Here is a 21,470-nt window from a genome sequence, read left to right as displayed (position 1 = left end):
TTCAAGGTCTCTTTTTCCGGTTCTAGGTGGGTTTGCTGATTATTTCGATGTTCTTCGGTGGCTCGACTCATGGGTGTGTGGGCACCTACGTGATGTACTTTCACCACTAGTTTCCCCAGCGGGTCAGCAATATCTTGCCATACTTGAGCAGCCCAGAGGGGTTTACCTCTGGGTTTGCCTGTGCTGCCAGTTGCTCTGCTTCCAGTGCCTCTGGCCTTCTTGTGGGGCTGCCACCACTGGTGGGGCCACTCTCCACCCCTCCCGGCGCCCCGAGCGTGCCTGGGGGAGGAACTGCCGCTCTGCTCAGCAGCAGAAGGCCCCACTGGGCCTTCCGTGGGGCCCTGCGAGGCCCGGGAGAGGCCCTGGGGCTCTTGGTGGGGACCGCTTGGCCCAGCTCATGCTCCTGAGAGGGCCGGAGAAGCCCTGGGGTTGCCTGGAGGGCAGCAGGGCCCTGCCCGTGCCCCAGACAAGCCCGGCTGCTGTGTCCGGGTATGGAATTGGCCATGTCCACCAGCTATCCCCAGGGTGTTCAGCCTCCTGAGCTGGGAGATAAGGATGGAGAGCAGAACAACCCACCCATAACCCAGGAGGAAGTAGCCCATGACCTGCTTCTGCACCCAGACGCACATAAGTGCGTCTATCGTAATGATAGAGTTTTCAATTCTGCGAGAAGCAAGGAGAGGGGTCAGCAGAACTGCTACCTTGGACTTCCGGAGGGCGGACTTTGGGCTTTTCAGGAGCCTGGTTGACAAAGTCCCCTGGGAGGCAGTCCTCCAGGGCAAAGGAGCCCAGGAAGCCTGGATGATTTTCAAGAAGGAAGTCTTAAAGGCGCAGGAGCAGGCTGTCCCCATGTGCCAGAAGACAAGCCGTCGGGGAAAAAGGCCGGCCTGGCTAAACAGGGAGCTAGTGTTACAACTTAGGGAAAAAAAGAGGATCTATGGCCTCTGGAAGGAAGGGCAGGCCACTCAAGACGACTACAAAGAGGTAGTTAAGCTATGTAGGGAAAAAATCAGGAGGGCCAAAGCCCAGCTGGAGCTAAACCTGGCGTCTGTTGTCAAGGACAACAAAAAAAGCTTCTATAAATATATTAGCAATAGGAAGAGGACTAAGGATTATCTCTGTCCTCTAGTAGATGGGGCCGGCAACATAGTGACCAAGGATGAGGAAAAGGCTGAGGTACTTAACGAAGTCTTTGCCTCGGTCTTCAGCAGTAGGACCAGTTGTTCCCTGAGCACCCAGACCCCTGAACTAGACGACAGGGATGGGGAGCAGAATGAAGCCCCTCTAATCCAAAGGGAAATGGTGAGGGACCTGCTTCAGCACCTGGATGTGCACAAATCTATGGGGCCGGATGGGATCCACCCAAGGGTATTGAAAGAGCTGGCGGAGGTGCTCGCCAGGCCACTTGGTATCATTTATGAGCAGTCCTGGACAACCGGGGAGGTCCCAGCTGACTGGAGGTTAGCAAATGTGACACCCATCCACAAGAAGGGCCGGAAGGAGGATCCGGGGAACTACAGGCCAGTCAGTCTGACCTCGGTGCCTGGGAAGGTCATGGAACAGATCCTCCTCAGTGCCATTACACGGCACATGCAGGAGAACAGGGTGATCAGGCCCAGTCAGCATGGGTTTGTGAAGGGCAGGTCATGCCTATCAAACCTAATATCCTTCTATGATAAGGTGACCCACTTAGTGGATGAGGGAAAAGCTGTGGATGTTATCTACTTGGATTTTTGCAAAGCTTTTGACACCGTTTCCCACAGCATTCTCCTGGAGAAACTGGCTGCTCATGGCCTGGACAGGTGTACTCTTCGCTGGGTAAAAAACTGGCTGGATGGCCGTGCCCAGAGAGTGGTGGTAAATGGAGTTAAATCCAGTTGGTGTCCAGTCACAAGTGGTGTCCCCCAGGGTTCGGTGCTGGGGCCGGTTCTCTTTAATATCTTTATCAATGATCTGGATGAAGGGATTGAATGCACCCTCAGTAAGTTCGCAGATGACACTAAACTGGGCGGACGTGTTGATCTGCTTGAGGGTAGGTTGGCTCTGCAGAGGGATCTGGACAGGCTGGACCGATGGGCTGTGACCAATGGTATGAGGTTCAACAAGGCCAAGTGCCGGGTCCTGCACTTGGGTCACAACAACCCCATGCAGTGCTACAGGATTGGGGCAGAATGGCTTGAAAGCAGCTCGACAGAAAAGGACTTGGGAGTGTTGGTTGACAGCCGGCTGAATATGAGCCAGCAGTGTGCCCAGGTGGCCAAGAAGGCCAACAGCATCCTGGCCTGTATCAGGAATAGTGTGGTGAGCCGGACTAGGGAAGTGATCATCCCCCTGTACTCGGCACTGGTGAGGCCCCACCTCGAGTACTGCGTTCAGTTTTGGGCCCCTCGCTACAAGAGGGACATTGAGGTGTTGGAGCGTGTCCAGAGAAGGGCTACAAAGCTGGTGAGGGGCCTGGAGGACAAACCTTATGAGGAACGACTGAGGGAGCTGGGGTTGTTTAGCCTGGAGAAGAGGAGGCTGAGGGGAGACCTTATCACCCTCTACAACTACCTGAAAGGAGGTTGTAGAGAGATGGGGGCTGACCTCTTCTCCCTGGTGACAAGTGATAGGACGAGGGGAAACGGGTTCAAGTTACGTCAGGGGAGGTTTAGATTAGATATTAGGAGACATTTTTTCACTGAAAGGGTTATTAAACATTGGAATAGGCTGCCCAGGGAGGTGGTGGATTCACCATCTCTGGAGGTGTTTAAAAAAAGGGTAGATGGGGCACTGAGGGACATGGTTTAGAAGTGGCTCTTGTCAGGGTAGGCTAAAGGTTGGACTCGATGATCTTAAAGGTCCCTTCCAACCTCAACAATTCTATGATTCTATGATTCTATGATAAGTCTGTGGGGCCGGATGGGATTCACCCAAGAGTACTCAGGGAGCTGGCGGGAGAGCTCACCAAGCCTCTCTCCATCATTTATCAACAATCCTGGTCAACAGGGCAGGTACCAGATGCCTGGAGGGTGGCTAATGTGACGCCCATCTACAAGAAGGGTCGGAAGGAGGATCCGGGGAACTACAGGCCTGTCAGCCTGACCTCGGTACCAGGAAAGATCATGGAGAGGATCATCTCGAGTGAGCTCTCACGGCAAGCGCAGGGCAGCCAAGGGATCGGGGCCAGCCAGCATGGCTTTAGGAAAGGGAGGTGCTGCTTAACCAACCTGATCTCTTTCTATGACCATGTCACCCGCCTTCTGGATGCGGGGAAGGCTGTGGACGTTGTCTATCTGGACTTTGGCAAGGCCTTTGACACCGTCCCCCACAGCATTCTCCTGGAGAAGCTGGCGATCCATGGCATAGACGAGTGTACTCTTTGCTGGGTTAAAAACTGTCTGGCTGGCCGTGCCCAGAGAGTTGGGATTAATGGGGTGAAATCCTCTTGGCGGCCGGTCACCAGTGGTGTCCCTCAGGGCTCAGTTTTGGGGCCGGTTTTAATGTCTTTATCAATGATGTGGATGAGGGGATTGAGTGCACCCTCAGTAAGTTTGCAGATGACACCAGACTGGGTGGGGGTGTTGATCTGCTTGAGGGTAGGAAGGCTCTCCAGAGGGACCTGGACAGGCTGGATCGATGGGCCAAGGCCAACTGTATGAGGTTTAATAAGGCCAAGTGCCGGGTCCTGCATTTCGGTCACAACAACCCACAGCAACGCTACAGGCTTGGGGCAGAGTGGCTGGAAAGCTGCCCGGCAGAAAAGGACCTGGGGGTGCTGGTGGACGGCCAGCTTAACATGAGCCAGCAGTGTGCCCAGGTGGCCAAGAGGGCCAACAGCATTCTGGCTTCTACCAGGAATAGCGTGGCCAGCAGGAGCAGGGAAGTGATGGTGCCTCTGTACTGGGCACTGGTGAGGCCCCACCTCGAGTGCTGTGTTCAGTTCTGGGCCCCTCTGTACAAGAGGGACATTGAGGTGCTGGAGCGTGTCCAGAGGAGAGCGACCAGGCTGGTGAGGGGTCTGGAGACCAGGGCATATGAGGAGAGGCTGCGGGAGCTGGGCATGTTTAGCTTGGAGAAGAGGAGGCTGAGGGGAGACCTCATTGCCCTCTACAACTCCCTGAAAGGAGGGTGCAGAGAGGTGGGGGTTGGCCTCTTCTCCCAGGGGAATAATGACAGGACCAGAGGAAATGGCCTGAACTTGCGGCAGGGGAGGTTTAGGTTAGATATTAGGAAGAATGACTTTACTGCAAGAGTGGTCAGGCACTGGAACAGCCTGCCCAGGGAGGTGGTTGAGTCACCATCCCTAGAGGTGTTTAAGAAATGTCTAGATGTGGCACTTCAGGGCATGCGCTAGTGTGGAGATTGTAGGTTGTTTGGTTGGACTCGATGATCTCCAAGGTCTTTTCCAACCATGAAGATTCTGTGATTCTAAGATCAGGAGGGGGATGCCCTCAGCGTAGGAGCTTCCTTGGGGAATGGAGATCCTCTAGGGGCCGGGCAGCAGATTCGGTGAGCCCTTTTGGGTGAGGGGACACTGCAGGGTTCAAACAGACCCAGAAGTTTCTGTGGGTTCCTGGGGCCGGCTTCTGAGCACAGCTGCCAGATGTGCCAACAGAGGTGATGCTCACCTGGATCTCCTACATGCAATCAGGGAAAAAAGGATCAGGGCTGTGATAATGGAGTGGCAGCCTTGGCTGCAGTGTCCCTGAAGTAGCGGGTTCTCAGCTCCCCAGGGGAGCAAGCAAGGAGAGACACAGAGTGCAGACAGCAGGTCTCAGAGGGGAAGACTCTGAAGTAACAACCGAAAGGCCGCAAGAAGGTCTCCCCGGAGCCTTCTCTGCTCCAGACGGAACAGCCCCAACTCTCTCAGCCCGTCCTCACAGCAGAGGGGTTCCATCCCTCCGATCATTTCTGTGGCATTCCTCTGGCCCGTTCTGTGAGGCAGCAGCAGGAATGCAGGGAGCTCTGCCTGGGGACAGACAGACTCGGCTGGGAGCTGAGGCGTCAACAGGAGAGGACAGAACAACCTGGGAAACTGGCAGCTTTGTGGCGGGTGAACGTCTGCTCCAGACTTCATACCAACAAACAAGCAACAGCTAGTCAGGGATGTAAAAGCCAGGGCTAAGAAGGTAGAGTTGAGGCTCCTGAGAGAAAGGAAAAAGGCCGAGAGCAGGAGACGTCTGGAGAGCAGGCTTTGGCCTGCTGGGGGACTGGCTTGGAAGAATCCTGTGGGATACGGCCCTGCGGAGAAGCAGGGTGCGGAGGGCTGCTTGAGGATCTCCTCTTCACGCTCCACAATGGCCCGCCTTGACATTCAGAAAGGACGGCGTGGATGAGAAAGAAGCTGCTGACAAAACCCAAGCCTGAAGAGGAAGCACAGAGGAGGTGGAAGCTGGCTGCCTGCCAGCCTCAGGGGTTTTGTGTTTCCATACCGGAGACAGGCAGTTGTGTGTGCGTGTGCTTGTTTATGTGGGGGGGAACTGAGGGATGAGGAGATCCTGGGGCCGGCTTCTGGATAGAGGATGTAAAACCAGCTCCTGGAGGGATCCCTTTTCTCTGTGTGTCTCTACAGGTCTATATTTCCCACTGACGTAGTCTGCCATACAGGCAGCGCACCGTACCAATACCCTCCCTGGTATTTTGGTGATGGTTGTCACGGTACTTCCTACTTGAGTCGGAAATTCTATTGAACTAGTACCTCCTTTAATTGTCTATCGTGGCCTGCAACTCCTCAGGTTATCTTGTGAGAGACAGCACCACCAGGGTGAGCCATCAGCATAGAAACATTGACAGCTGAGCAAATGGATCTTCATTCCAGGGCAATGGAGCTTCACTTCAGGGGAACCGTGAGAAACTCTGGGCTATGGCCAAGAGAAACCTCCAGAAGTTTACAAGGAGAAGTGTCCGGTCCTGCACTGAGGGGGAGGAAGGTGCATCAGAGCCCGCTGGGACCTAACGTGCTGAGCAGTGGTCCTGAGGAGAAGGTGCTGGGAACTGGAGTGGCCCCCCAAAGAAAAGTGTCCCCCTGCGTGCAGCTCCCCATTTTGGAGGAGTGGGGAGGAACTGGAGAGTGCCCAGAGGAGGTCTGCCCAGGTGTGGTTCAGCGTATAGTGCACACGCGCTGCGTGGGGAGGCTGAGGAATGTGGGCTTCTTTGGCCCCATGGTGGAGAGGCTCTGGGCAGGACAGGGGTTGCTCGAAGGACGGTTTCAGAGATGATGGGGCTTTTCTTCTTCGTGGGAGACCGCATGAGAAAGAAAGAATGCCAGAACTTGTAGCTTGGGAGGTTTAAACAGGAAACGGGAGAAAGAAACGTCACTCCAAGGGCAGTGCTGTGGAAAAGGCGGCCATCCAGAAAGAATGTGGATCAGCCCGTGGCTTTGTGTCTAAAGACATATCCCCGAAGGATGGCGAGACTTCAGAAAGCTTAGTGAGTTGCTCAGGCGAGAGCAAGGTGGAGAAGCAGGGGAGATGTCTGCAGCCTGCAGGGAACATGCCCAGGTGTGGAACACAATAGGACAGCCTGCGGTGGTTTCAACAGTGTGGGGCTGTTGAAATGTGAAAAGCCCCCAAGAGATCCAAGGTCTTAATCTCCGTGTCTGTGACTGTTACCTCTGCCACTGATGCCTATAAGGAGTACAAGAGCCTGATGGCCTCCTCGTCCCCACCTGGGAGCCTGGGAGGTGTCCTGCTGTCATTCTGCACGTGTCATTGCACCTCCCTTCCCACATCATCCGCATGGAAGAGCAACTTGGAAGACATCATCCTGATTATGGAACAGGTCATCCTGAGTGCCATTATGTGGCACATGAAGAACAACCAGGCGATCAGGCACAGTCAGCATGGGTTCATGAAAGGCAGGTCGTGCTTGACAATCCTGATCCCCTTCTAAAACAAGGTGACCCGCTGAGTGGATGAGGGAAAGGCTGTGGATGTTGTTTACCTGGAGTTTAGTAAAGCTTCTTGACACAGTTTCCCACAGCGTTCTCCTGGAGAAATTGGCTGCCCATGGCTTGGATGGGCGTACGCTTCGCTGGGTGAAAAACTGCTGGGACAGCCGGGCCCAATGAGTGGTGGTGAATGGAGCTCAATCCAGTGGGCGGCCGGTCACAAGTGGTGTTCCCCAGGGCTCAGTACGGGGGCCGATTCTGTTTAAAATCTTTATCAATGATCTGGACGATGGGATCGATTGCACCCTCAGTATGACACCAAGTTGGGTGTGAGTGTCGACCTGCCCAAGGGTAGGAAGGCAGGAGAAGAGGAAACGGCATCAAGTTGCACCAGGGGACGTTTAGATTGGACGTCAGGAAAATTTTTTACACTGAAAGGGTTATTAAGCATTGGAACAGGCTGCCCAGGGAAGTGGTGGAATCACCATCCCTGGAGGTATTTAAAATTAGACGGGTAGACGTAGTGCTTAGCGACATGGTTTAGTGATGGTTTTTGTCAGTGTTAGGTGGATGGTTGGACTGGATGATGTGAAAGGTCCCTTCTAACCTAAGCAATTCTATGATTCTGTGACCCCCCAGTTTCTCTAGGAGGCGGTCTGGGCTACCTTCTTCCTCCAGTACCCAACTTGCAGACGTTCTGGTCTCTCTAGCGTCCAGTCCAGACTTAGGCCCTCAAAAATGACTTGCTCGCAGGTGTGTTTTACTCTCTGGTTTCTCTTGTTTGGTGTTTGCTTGTGATTAAACCACTACCATACACACCAATCTTAAGTGCACACCCGCCAGTCTCACCAGTTGCTGGTCCCCCAAAGTACAAAAGAACTTAGGGCTTGTGGTTCCCACTCCGGTTGCTGGCACTTGAACCTCCATCTGTGCATAGAGCAGAGATCTCCCTTGCCCCACAAAGCTCTTGGAAAGGGAGGTATTAAGAAAACAGGGCAGGCTGCGGTGATCCGTTGCAGGGCACAGCCAGGGAAGTGTCCTGACCAGCCATCTGGTTACACATGACCATCTCCTTTCAGCCCTTTTCTCTCTATTTTCCCATGGTCGTTCGTCTACAAACCTTTGATCCTTTCCTAGACATCCCATGGCAAGTCTTGCACAGTCCCCAAATGCACTTTCTGGCGTCCCAACATGAGTCTCAGACCCCGAAAGAAAAAAAACCCCCTGCCGTGAGGAGGGACGTCTTTCACTAGTTCAGGTTGCTCCAAGCTCCTGACCTTGGACACGTCCAGGGATGGGGCATCCACAACTGCTCTGGGCAACCTGTTCCAAGGTCTCACCACGCTCATCATAAAGCATTTCTTCCTTATGGCCAACCTAAATATAACCTCTTCCAGTGTAAAGCCATTGCCCCTTGTTCTGCTATTAAAGGCCCTGGTAAAAAGTCTCACTCCATCTTTCTTGGCCTATGACCACTGCGATTTCATCTGCAAACACTGTGGAGAGAGCCCAGAGATCTCCCAAGACAGGGTTTGGAGGCCTCAAGCACTTGACCAGTATCTAGAGGCTGAGAGCCCTGGGCTCAGTGGTTTGGAGACTGGGGACGGTATAGGAGGAGCCTGAGCGTGCTGGAAGGGTGCTTTCAGAGCTGGTGGAGCTTTTCTTCCTAGTGGAAAACAGCCTGAGAAAGAAAGAACTCCCCAACATGCAGGTGGGGAGGTGCAGCCTGGCCACGAGGAGAAAGAAACGTCACTCCAAGGGCAGTGCTGTGGTGCAACACGCCACCCAGAAGGAGTCTGGATCAGCCCAAGGCTTTGTGTTTCAAGGAAGAGCCAGGGAGGATGGAGAGATCTCAGCAAAGGAAGGTGACAGCAAGATGGGGCAGCCGGGTGGATGACTGCAGCCTGCAGGGAAAGAGGCAGAGGTGATGGGACACCGTAGGACAGCCTGTGGTGGAGAAGACAGAGGGATGTGGCAAAGCTGGAAGTCCCCTAACAGAGCCAGCCTCTTCATGTCTTGGGCTACGGCTGTTGTCTCTGCCACTGATGCCTCTGAGACAACCAGTCCTTCCAGCACTGGGGTCTCGTTGCCTCCTTGTCCATACTCAGGAGCCTGGGAGGTGTCGTACCATAGTCCTGCCCTTGGCATTGCACATCTCCACATCCCACTGTCCCAGGAAGAGCCCTGAGGAAGGAGTGAGGGAGAGGATCTCCCTTCCTGGGGGCTGGGGGTCAGGCCTTGGCCCTTTGGGCGATGGAGTCAGGGCTTGGCCCTTTGCATTAATGAAACACATCCACGTTTACCCAGCATCAGAGTCACCTTCAACTTGCTTTTCCCGACCTGCCATCGCTGCCTCCAGTTTTCTGCTGTAACCAGACCCTGGGGGCAATTCCTCAGTGGTGTCCCTCAGTGGGACCCATCAACACCACAAGAAACTGTGGAGTTTGAACCCGACTTTGACTCCTTGAGAGGTTCCTTCAACTTCCTCGCAGCGTCGGAGGTTCACGGACTGGGCCTCGAACCCACCAGAGGGGTCATTAAAACTCCTTGGGCTGGTCCTCTGCGTCTGAGCTGGGCTGGGCTCCTGGGATGGAGGGAGCTCACGGCAAGCGGGCAGCGCTGCAGAGAGACAGCTCTGCCCGGGAGCAGCTCCTCTGCCAAGCGCAGCAGGGCTGAGGGCACTGCCAGGGTGTCTCAGGGAGATGAGCAAGGCAGAGAGAGAGCTTGAAGGTGTCAGGATTGGGAGGACGACTGAGAGCTCACTGGAGGAGAAATCTTTGCAGCCCTTGACAGGGTAAGTCTGCGGGTGCAGGGCACTGCAGGCGGAGTTGCTGGAGGCATCTCCTAAAGCTGGCACAGCCACAGCTTACGGGATCTGTACATGTGGGAGCTCTTGTCAGGCACTTTGAATAGCTGTGAAGGTGGGTGTGCAGCCAGGGGTGCCCAGGGCTGTCCTTCAGAGCAGGCTCCCTGCACCCCAGGGGTCTGTGTGCCGGGGCAGGGACTCCGCCACCTGCCAGGGTCAGCTCTCAGCCTGCCTGGGAAGCCCACCACATCACTGTGGGGAGAAGTTCTGCATGGAAGGAGCATCCCCCGGCGGGGCAAGGTCCTGCTGCTGAGAGGGTTCTGCGTGGCTGAGGGCTGCTCACAGCTGCAGATCACTGCAGGACATTCCCTGGAGACTTCCAGAAGCACAGCAAGGAGGGGGCCAATGGTGATGATTTTTGGTCTGGTGTCTTCTAACATCTCATTGGATTCTTTTCCAGCCTAAAGGTTTCAGCAAATCCAGCACCTCATGCTAAGTAGAGCTAAGCAAGCAGCACAAATCACACCGAATGATAATCCTAAATCATTTATTCTACTTAAAACGTATGTATTTATGCTGAACAATTAATATCCCGCAAGGAGAAGGAAGGAGCACAGGGTCTCCCCGCCCTGCTCAGCCCTGGGCAGCCCCAGCATGACGTCAGAGGTGACACCACTGTGAGGTCACAGCTGGCTGCCTGCACAGCGCTGTGGCGTGTGGGGCAGGAGCCTACAGTTGCCCTGTGGCTGCGGCCCTGGACAGGCTCCTGCTGGCTGCGGCGAGAGGCTGCTGCTGGAGCTGGTTTTGGGGACAGGACACGCCCTGGTCTCTCTGTGGAGACATCTGCTGAGCATGTGCCTCTTGGCCGCGTACGTACGACATGTTTCTGCTGCGGATGGGGGGTAGAACGGGGGTGTCTGAGGGCCGGTGCCAGCAAAGGGCAGAGCAGAGGGTGCTCCCCAGCCAGCAGCCCGGGGCTCCCAGTGGGGCGCCTCAGCTTGGGCGCTGCTCGTGCTGTGGCCATTCTCAGGGGAGCCAAGAGCAAAGCCCCTCGGCAGCCATTTGCTGCAGCCCCAAGCTTTGGCTGCGGCAGGACAAACTGCCCCGTAGCCAGACGCTCGGGTGCAGAGCCAAGCCTCCGCAGGGCAAGGGTTTTCCCCAGTTCAGGCAAGAGACCACGCCGGTCTGTGGAGGCCTCTGGGAGGAAAGGCGGACAAGGCTCCTGCGCTTCCCAGCTCTGCGGGAAAACACTTGCCCTAAGAGGGATGTGTGTGATGGCAAGGGAGAACAGGCCTGCTTCCTCAGCCAGAGGGAGAGCAAGGTCCGCACCAGAAAGACTGCTGGAAAGCACTCTTCGTGTGCTCGACGTCTTTGCTTCCTGGGATGATCTTCCTGGAGACCTTCCTTTGGGGAAGAGCTGCCGGCAGCGTTGAACGATGTGGACAGAAATCGTGTTCCTGCTGGACGCTGCTCTGTCAGTTCTCTGTCAGCAGCAGGCTTCCAAAACGGTGTCTGTTTGGCCTGAAAAGGGAAATCCGCCTGTGAAGGGGTTTGTCCAAGGCTTGGATCATGACAGCACCAGGACTCCCTCTTTTTCAGGCAAAAGATGGCCCTGCAGAAGAAGGCGTTCTTGCAAGTCTTCTTGTTGCTCCCCCTGGCTCTTGGTGAGTTTTCATGAGCAACCATCTGAGAGCGACAGCCTGGCTGGGCTGGACGCCACCTTTCCTTTTGGGCCAGTATGTGCGGAAACTCCCGTGGCCCAAGTGCTTCCCAAGCAAGTCCTTGAGTGGGACTGCCTTCTGGGCTCCCAGTAAGACTGGTAGCCTCCCAGTCACACTGCTGCCCTGCCTACCGGACCACAGGGCTCACTTAGTCGGCACCTCTGCGAGAGACGGGGGTAGCTCTTTGCAAGCCTGACCTGGGGATTCCCAGAGGGCAGGGGCCATGCAGGGGGACCGATGGAGAGGTACCTCTCCTCGCCCAGCAGCCTGGTCTCGGTGCTCACTGGGGCAGTGAGGGGAAATGGGGAATAGCTCTGGGGCACCGAGCACACCTGAAGATCACGGCTGCGCAGTCCGCTCAAGCCCGGGCTGATGGCCCCCGGTCAGAGGTGTGTCCTCTCCCTGCACCCCACGTCCCCCCGCCTCCTCAGCTCACCTGCTGCCCCAGCCCCAAGGCAACAGGGACAGACAACGCCACTGCAGGCATCGCCAGCACCCCCGGTAAAATAACTGTCTCTTGCTGATGTGAATTGCAGCTGATGTTCACTGCGGGACCTCGCTGACAGGCCTGAAGCCCCTGAGGTAAGCGATGTTTCCTGAGCTGGAATTGGGTCTGTGCAGAAGGGTCAGACGACCTCGTGTCCCTGCACCCATTTGCCTGAGAGCCGGGGCTCCCGCACGGCCCTTCCTGCCTTTGCCTCTTGCGCCAGCTGGTGCGGAAGGGAAGCGCTGGCAAAGCAGGGAACGCACGCGTGTCTCTCCTCCTTGCTGAGCTCAGAGGCTCCCAGTGGGGTGGGCAGCTCTCTGACAACATCTGCTTTCCTGGTTCCTGCAGGAACTGCCCGGTTTTAATGGCGCAGCAAACTCAAAAGATGCAGCTAATGCTGGAGGAGGTGGCTCGGCTGAGGGCAGAGATCAGCAGCGTGAAGCAGGTGCTGCGGCGTGTTGGGGAAGGAGGCTTGGCTGGGCAGAAGCCCTTGGGGCTGTGGGTGTGTGGGACTGCTGACTGCAGTCAGCCAGCCTTTGCCCCAGGGGCCTCCTGGGCTGCACAGGCCCTTCTCCGGCCCCACTTTCACCGGCCGCTTCAGGCAGCGCAGGACTCCCTTGGCACGCCAGCACCTCTGGCTGCTCTGGCTGGGCTCCTCAGGCAGGGGTGGGACCCAGGCACGCTCACGGGGGGCCAGCCATCGCTGGCAGGGCTTGAGTCCACCTTCCACCTGCCCTGGAGAGTGTGGAGGATGGGGACGAGGGTGTGGGGACCCTCATCAACCCACCTCGGGGCCGTGGCCATGGCTGTGGACACAGACACTGTTCCTCAGTCCTGCAGCTCCGTGGAGAGGGTTTGCCTTGCCTTTCTGACAGTGGCCCTTTGCCGCTCCGGGCGCTAGTAGCCACGCTGAACGTTGATGTGCTCCTTTTCTCTGTTTGTTTATGGCGTTCCCAGGAAGTCGAGGAAATGAAGCAGGCAGCATCTGAGAGGGCTTTGGAAGCCTACGTGGAGATGTCTGACTGGGCCCTGCAAAGCTCTGGTATGGACACAAGCAGCCCCGTCTCCTTGCCCTGCGCTTGTCTGCAGCCCTCCCCAAAGGCGCCTGCGCTCCAGGCGCTGCTCTCCAAAGTGGGGGAGCTGAAATGCTTGGGGGGTCCCAGGGCAAGGCTGTGGCAGAGCAGCTCTCTCAGACTCCCTCCCAACCCTGCCCTCGGCATCCTCACGCTGCCTCTGGCGCTGCCCCCGCACGTGTTCCTGTGCGGACGGAGGGGCTCTCTTCCTCTCCTCAGCATTGGAAAAGGAGATGGCCGGGCCGTCCTTGGCTGCCCACGCAGCAAGCCCTCAGCTTGGGTCTGCTGCCATTCACATGGGCACCGTCTGTCTCCCAGAACCCTCAGACCTTCTCCTGCTGGCGCTGGGAGTGCAGCAGTCACCAGGCACGTGGCCGCTGTCATTCCCCTGCGCGGCTGGGCAGCTGGGCAGCCCACCAGCCTGGGACGAGGACAGGACTGACAGAGGCGCAGCTGGCCGGCGGTGTCAGAAATAGTGTCTGAGCACCAAGCCCTCCTCGTCTGTGGCCTCTTGCAGTCGTCTGCTTTCCCTTCCCTGCAGGTGCCAGCATTGACCTGCAGAGAACTTCGGAGACCTACACCTGCAAAAACGACTGGTTCTGGAGGTTTATTGAGTTCTTTTGCACTCCCCGCAGTCCCGATCGCATTTTGCAGGTATTGTAGCAGAAATCGAGAGGGAATTCTTTCCTTTCTTCCTGTGAAGTTGGAGACTGACCTCAGGGCTCTCCCTTCGGTCCAGTGTTGCGCCGTCTTGGGGGTGGGAGGCGAGAGGTGGGGGGTGCCCTGCAGAGCCCCTGGGCAGGGATGTGTTTCTGCAAGGCCCTGACTAGAATGGTTTCGTAACCGCTGTTCTCCTCTGCTCCATAATACTGACAGCCCTGGCAAAGGTCGGTCAGGGAAGGAGGCCTCCTGCTTCTGTCCACTTCCTCACACACACCTCATTTTCAAGCTGAAATAGACCCCACAGACACACCGGTGCCTACGCTTCAAGCTACGTGGGCAGTTGTCTTGGCCCCAACACTCTCTCACGCTTCATTGCTCTGGCTTTCTGGTTGCAGCCGGATGTTTCCCCAGGAAACTGCTGGCCTTTCCCAGGGCATCAGGGCCAGGTGGTCATCAGGTTGCCAGCGCGAGTCCACCTGACTGCCATCACTGTGCAGCACATCTCCAAAGAAGTCTCTCCATCTGGGACCGTCACCAGCGCCCCCAGGGACATCGCTGTCTTTGTAAGTCTCTGCTGGGTGCTTCTGGTGCGGATCTGGTCCTGGGGGAAAGCCATGACAGGGTCTTCCTTGCTTTTGTGCCTCCTCTGAGGTTGGAGTCCCGGTCTCCTGAGCACTGCAGGGCCCTGGTGAGGCTCTAGGAGTCTCCTCCTAAGGGCTCTAGAGGTCTCCTCCCTCTTAAGACTTGTTCTGGCCAAGCAGCTCAGGGTTCTTGACTAAAACTCAAGCGGAGCCTGAGCTCCACCGTAACCAGTGCTAGACTAGGGCTAGAGCCCCAGGGGAGGGTGGGTAGGTAACAGGGCTGACCCAGCACCTACGTTCCCTCTTTGTCGGGACGAGTCTGAGCTGCTCTCCTTGTGCTTTGCCCCACAGGGAGTGGATGTGGACGGAGAAGAGGAAACTCTCCTGGTGACCTTCATGTACGATGTGGCAAAAGAGGCCATTCAGACCTTCCCTCTGAAGGTGCGATGCACGCACGGTGTTGGGGGAAGATGCCAGGGAGCAAAGCAGGTTTGCCTGCAGGGCCATGGCAGGAGGAGCGTGAATGCTTTCTCCCTGGGCAGAGGGGGCCTGGGTCACCGCCAGGAGAGAGCTGGTGGGGTTGGGAGGGCTGAGTGGCACGCGGTGGTGCTAGCAAAAGGACAGTGAGGGCAAGGTCAGGCCCGTGGGAGCATGAGTCCCAAGAGATCCCTGGCTGCCTTCAGCAGAGCCCGCTGCACACGCAGCCACTGCACCCGAGCAACGTCTTTGTGCCATGGAGAAACCGAGACGCCCGCTGGAGAAAGCCGTCGGGCAGCACCCTGGCTCCATCCCGTGGCCTGCTGGCAGGCTGGACGGTGTCCTCTCCTCCCAGCATAGCATGCCCCTTCTCTCCCGCTGCTCTCACGCCTGCCCGCAGGAAAGCGGGCAGAGCAGACAGCGGGAGCTCGGGGGGGGTGTCACACCAGCTGCCCCACGCAAAGGAGCACCTCCCCGGCCTCTCTGCCGGCACAGAGCGAGGCGCAGAGGGAAGGGGCAGAGGGGAGGGAGGCTGAGCCCCAGCCGGGCCCATGCAGAGGGTGCCAGGTGCCTTCCCCCTCCCCGTGTCCCCAGCCTCCCCAGCACCCCGCTACCAGAGCCAGCCTCAGGTTTCCACAGCCACTCCCACCCGCTGTCAGGAGCTTGTTCCTGAGCAGGAGCAGGGCTGGTGGGGGGAGATACCTTGACTGCATTGTGGCTCTTAACACCTCCGATTCCTCTTCCCTCTTTTCCTCGCAGAACGCCCCGCATCCCAGAGCCTTCTCCTATCTCAAACTCCTTGTGAAGAGCAACTGGGGAAAACCAAAGTACACATGCATTTACCGAGTGCAGGTTCATGGGAAGATGGCAAAACCAAACAGCCTCAACTGAAACCAGAGACAGAAAAAGGACAAACATAAAAAAGAAGAAAAAGAATAATGTTGCTGCGACTCAGATTGGTGTAGAAGATTTGTCTCCTAAGTTCGGTGCACAATAAGGTCCATTGCAGGGAGGGCAGTCGTGGGAAAGCAACAGAAGATCGGCGAGGAGGATTGTTAATACGCTCAAGTGACTCACAGCTGGGTGCTGGAAAACACATATATCACACTAATTGTTATTCAGTCTCGGACGCTTGCAAGAAAAACACTTGCACTTCGATAACATAAACCTGTGATGGACTCAGGGACACCTTATCCAGCCACTTGAGAATCCTGGCCTGGTGCTGAAGAAGATCAAAGCACAGTGGGAAAACGATGCCTGTTTGAACCCTTTAAATGCCAGGCAGAACAGGGAGTCCGTGCGTGCTCTTGCTCACAAGGACTCTCTCGCTGCCAAGGGCTCTTGCTAACAAGGACTCTCTCTCACTCCACGGTGCCCGCAGTCCCTGCTTCCGTGCCTCTGCCCGGGTGTTGCTTCGGAGATTCCCTGGTCTGTGAGGTATCGAGAAGAAACTTGTTCTTTGCCTTTCATCCGTGGTTTTGTGGTTGTTCCTGCGTCCTGCCCGCATCGGCTCACACAGCGGGGTTACAACCAGGGACTGAGTCTGGTAAATAGGTAAACGTAGCTCCTTGTGAAGAACAAACAGCGAAGAATACCACATCCCCGAAGAGACTGGAGGGACCGATAACAAGCTCGCAAAATAAATGGGGGAGTTGCAAAAGCTGCTGCATTTATCTTCCCCAGTCCACACAAAGAGATTCCTCTATTATCAGCTCAAACCAGCCACCGTACACCACTAGGAACCACCCAAGACCTACCATGAAGCCCCTAACAGAGTTAATGTGCATGTGCCAAGGGGATGTGAATGTGGAGATGAGTTCTGGAAATGTAATGAACGTGGCAATGAGTGCTGAGACATGTAACGACCACGCATATTCTGTATGGATGTAAGTCTCTGTGAATCTCACATTCAGTGGACATGTCAGGTGGAGAGATCCCCCACGTCCCCGGTGCTGAATAAAAGAATGCCTGCTTCTTAAGACTACATCGGTGTTAAGAAGTTCATTCCCGATTTCGGTGACAGTTTCTGGCGACCCAGATGAGACTCTGCCTCTGAATCTCGACAGATCCTTGGAATTGCAGGGCCTCCATCCGGCACCGAGGGATTCTCAGGGAGAACCTCCGATCCCCGGACCAAAGAGCTCCGAGCAAGGCCCCTGGAAAGGTGAAGGCATTCTTTTCTTTAAGGGATATTAAGGGTTGCCTGTCCATAAGGCGAGGCATAAGCCTCGCAGGGTTGGGCTGTAAAGGTACCTAAGGGAAGGAGTTGGTCTCACTGGATGAAAGCCTGTGAGAAACGCGGCTGATAAGCGTAAAGGTATTGTCCTCAACACCAGGCGGGGAAGGGCCGCACCAAGAGCAAAGGTCTGGTATAAAAGGTTCAGGCTCTAAGGTTTTGTTATTTTGTCTTGTGTAATAAGTGCTATGTTCAGTTGTCATTTTTCTTTGTGTTTTGTGTTGTTCGTTCTACTAGTACTATCCTATAATGGGTAGCAAGCCCTTGGCGGAAGGGGGAATTTTGAAAAAGTCTCCTTTAGGTTGTATACTCCTTTAGGTTGTATACTGAAGCGTTGGAAACAAATAGGAGGGGACCCGCTCACGAGAAAGCAGCTGATTGAATATTGTAACAATTGGTGGCCGTTATGTACTTCAGAAGATCAAGAAAAATGGACAAGAAATGGGACTTTAAAATAGAATACAATTTTACAGCTTATGTTATTTTGTAGCAGGGAAAACAAATGGGATGTATGTAGATTTGTTTTTCACTTTAAGAAACCACCCAGAGTGGCAGAAGGATTGTGGGCGATAACCAGATATCAGAGACGGTTATTCGGAATGAGACATGCTACGCCAAAAGCCATTGATTGGTCAAAATCGTATGAGGTTAAACAAGAACCAAATGAATCGCCACCTGCATTTATGGAACGAGTAAAGAATACTGCTAGGAAATACACGAACGTGGACCCCGAGAGGAGGCTGGGCAATTGGCCTCTATTTTTATGGGACAATCTGCCCCGGATGTACACAAGAAACTCCAAAAGTTAGAAGGAGAAGATTCGAGGGACTTGGGAACATTGGTGTAAGTAGCTTGGACCATCTAGAATAACAGAGAAAAGGAGAGGGAGAATCAAAGAGAAGGGAGATTAATTGCCGCATTGACGGGAGTTGCTCCGGGAAGAATGAACGGGGCCCGGGGAAGTAGAGGAGGCTACAGAAGAGTTGGGAAGGAACTCGTTTAGCAGAAGCTCAGTGCGCGATCTGCAAAGAGCGAGGACATTGGAAAAACGCGTGCCCTAGAGTCAGTAACCAAGGCTCGATCCTGCAGCCTGTCAAGGTGATGGCTTTAGGTGATGGTTTAGGGAAGCGTTGCAAAACAGGTAGTAATAAGTCACCTACGTAAACAAATCAATAGCAGGCATGCATCGAGGATTGCTGAAGAGGAAAGTTCATCTGGAGGGCAACTGACGGAGAGGAAGATACGACCACCAGATGAAGTAAACGACCACCAGAACGACTGTGATTCGCGAAATGACTTGCCTCATGATTGTGCAATTGGTTCTGGGAGGGGGCGTGCTTATGTTAATGATTTAGGGAAAACGAATGAATACGTAACAATTTTGTAAATATAAATGGCTCAAAATAAGATCATTGTGGGAGCACTTATGGTGGAAAATCCCCAGTGTGACCGCAGCGCTGCTAATAAAGAATACCTGCTCTACAGGACCATCTGCTGTTGAGTTTATTTCTTTGCTTCAGCTCGTCTCTGTAATCCTGAAAGTTGAAAATATTATAACCATCTGATTTAGGTGAGACCCCCAAAGAGTGACCTTTGGAAGTCTCAAAGAGGGGAACTGTTACACCCAGGGACTGAGCGTCTGGTCAATGGTACTTGACTCCTCCCTGAGGAGGGGTTCAGAAAGCCCGGGGGGTCCTTTCTGAGCCCCGGGACCCAACGGGAAGGTCTCCCTGACGGCTGGTCTGACCCCGGCCCCTGTGCAGTAAATAACCAAGTGTGCCCTTCCAGCGTGTCACAGAGTCATGGAATGTGTTGGGTTGGAAGGGACCCTTAAAGGCCATCTCGTCCAACCCCCGGCAGTGAGCAGGGACGTCTTCAACTAGATCAGGTTGCTCAGAGCCTCATCCAGCCTGGCCTTGGATGTCTCCAGGGATGGGGCCTCCACCCTCTCTCTGGGCAACCTGGGCCGGTGTCTCACCACCCTCAGTGTAAAGAGCTTCTTCCTAATGTCTGATCTAAACCTGCCCTGCTCTAGTTTAAAGCCATTGCCCCTCGTGCTGTGGCTCTGTGCCCTCGCAAACAGCTCCTCCAGCTCTCCTGGAGCCCCTTCAGGGACTGGAAGGGGCTCTAAGGTCTCCCCGGGGCCTTCTCTTCTCCAGGCTGAACCCCCCCAGCTCTCTCAGCCTGTCCCCACAGCAGAGGGGCTCCCGCCCTCGGATCACCTCCGCGGCCTGTCTCGTAAAGCGCTGCCACATTCACCGCTGACTTTGTTAAATCGCTGGTTTATGTTAATAAATATTTCCCCACTTCTCTCCCACAAGTGAAGCCAATGGCTGCGCGCGCCACAAATTGGCCCTTGGTGCCGGGCTCCTGAAATGCCCCTAATGCTGCCACCACTCCCGGAACGCTCCCAGTGGCCACTCCTGTGCTAAAGCGCCACCGCGCAGGGAGCGGGGCGCGGCGGGGAGGAGTTGGTGGGATCGGCGGTGTGTGTTTGGGAGACCCCGCTTTCTGCCCCCAGTGGAGGGCGCGGGGCTGGGGCAGCCGGCAGTGTGGGGCCTGCGAGGCTGCCTGCGCCCGGCCGGTGCCACTTCTGCCGGGACGAGCCCAAATTCGGGGGTCAGCAGCATCAGAAGCTCCGCTGGAGGCAGCGCCTGTGCTGGAGCCATGGTGGGTGCACTCCTGCTCTCACCAAACTAGCTTGTTCTGGCATCTCTCCCCATCTACTCTCCTCAAGGATACAACATCCCAAGACTTCCTTGTATCCAACTAAGCCCAGCAGATGTCTAACCCATCCGCTTACAAAGCGTTTCAAACTTAGCTACATTATTCCAGTAAGGAGGAACCAGATGTTCTTTTCAACTGGGTATCAGTAAGGCCTGAGGGGCTTTCCACCCCAGCCTTTTGTGCTGTTCAAGGCTACTGTATCACCAGCGACGGTAACACCCTGGCAGCAGCCATTGGCACCTGCTGTTCTGTAACCTTCAGCAGTCCCACCACAGAAGGGTCAGCTGAAAGACCGGGTAAGGCAGACAGCTGTGTAATGTCCTCAGTCCCTCCAGCTGCTATACCAACAGCCCACCGATACGCTTTCGGGTCTTTGAAATACCCTCTCTTGAGCAAGTCTACGCCAAGGATGCACGGAGCGTCTGGGCCACTCACAATGGAGCGCTTCCGCCATTTATTCCCAGTTCGGCTCACTTTGGCCGAAGTACAGTCAGTTCTTGAGACCTGTCACACCAGAATCAGCAACAGATTTTGTCCCTTTATGAGTCAATGGCAATAGGGTACACTGTGCACCGCTGTCCACCATGTCTTTATGCTTTTGTGGCTCTAATACACGAGGACATCGAATCCACACAGCCCAATAAACTCGGTTATCCCTCTCCCCCTCCTGGCTGGAGGCAGGGCACCTCTAATGTTGAGGACAACATCTACAGTTAGCAGATGAGTTCCGACCCGGACCAGAGAACTGCTCCCTGGGCACTGGAGCAGCCACCCTCCTGGAAGAATTCTTTCTTCTATCTGTTTTACCTTGCAACTAGTGCCTGTAGGGCCAAGGTAGGTCCTTCATCCCACTTACTCAGGTCCTCTCCATAGGCACCGAGGTAAAACCACAAGGTGTCTCGTAGTGTCTTCTTTTTCTTCCAAGTCGGTCTCGTAGGAGGGCATCTTCTCCTAATGGCTGCGACATGGGTCCATGCAGGGGAAAAGCGGGATGTTTCTTCCATCCTAGACAGTTTCTCAAACAGTGTCTCCTTTTTCTCAATCATCTTCTCAGTTTTATCAGCTTCCCCGCTGCAGAGCTGGCCGGGGGCGGCGGCCAGGGAGTGGGGCTGCCGAGGGCAGCAGGGCAGTGCGCGCTATGATAAGTCTATGGGGCCGGATGGGATTCACCCAAGAGTACTCAGGGAGCTGGCGGGAGAGCTCACCAAGCCTCTCTCCATCATTTATCAACAATCCTGGTCAACAGGGCAGGTACCAGATGCCTGGAGGGTGGCTAATGTGACGCCCATCTACAAGAAGGGTCGGAAGGAGGATCCGGGGAACTACAGGCCTGTCAGCCTGACCTCGGTACCAGGAAAGATCATGGAGAGGATCATCTCGAGTGAGCTCTCACGGCAAGCGCAGGGCAGCCAAGGGATCGGGGCCAGCCAGCATGGCTTTAGGAAAGGGAGGTGCTGCTTAACCAACCTGATCTCTTTCTATGACCATGTCACCCGCCTTCTGGATGCAGGGAAGGCTGTGGACGTTGTCTATCTGGACTTTGGCAAGGCCTTTGACACCGTCCCCCACAGCATTCTCCTGGAGAAGCTGGCGATCCATGGCATAGACGAGTGTACTCTTTGCTGGGTTAAAAACTGTCTGGCTGGCCGTGCCCAGAGAGTTGGGATTAATGGGGTGAAATCCTCTTGGCGGCCGGTCACCAGTGGTGTCCCTCAGGGCTCAGTTTTGGGGCCGGTTTTAATGTCTTTATCAATGATGTGGATGAGGGGATTGAGTGCACCCTCAGTAAGTTTGCAGATGACACCAGACTGGGTGGGGGTGTTGATCT

This window comes from Chroicocephalus ridibundus, chromosome 21 (assembly GCF_963924245.1).
Source record: "Chroicocephalus ridibundus chromosome 21, bChrRid1.1, whole genome shotgun sequence".
NCBI lineage: Eukaryota > Metazoa > Chordata > Aves > Charadriiformes > Laridae > Chroicocephalus > Chroicocephalus ridibundus.
Note: the sequence above shows the minus strand (reverse complement) of the source record.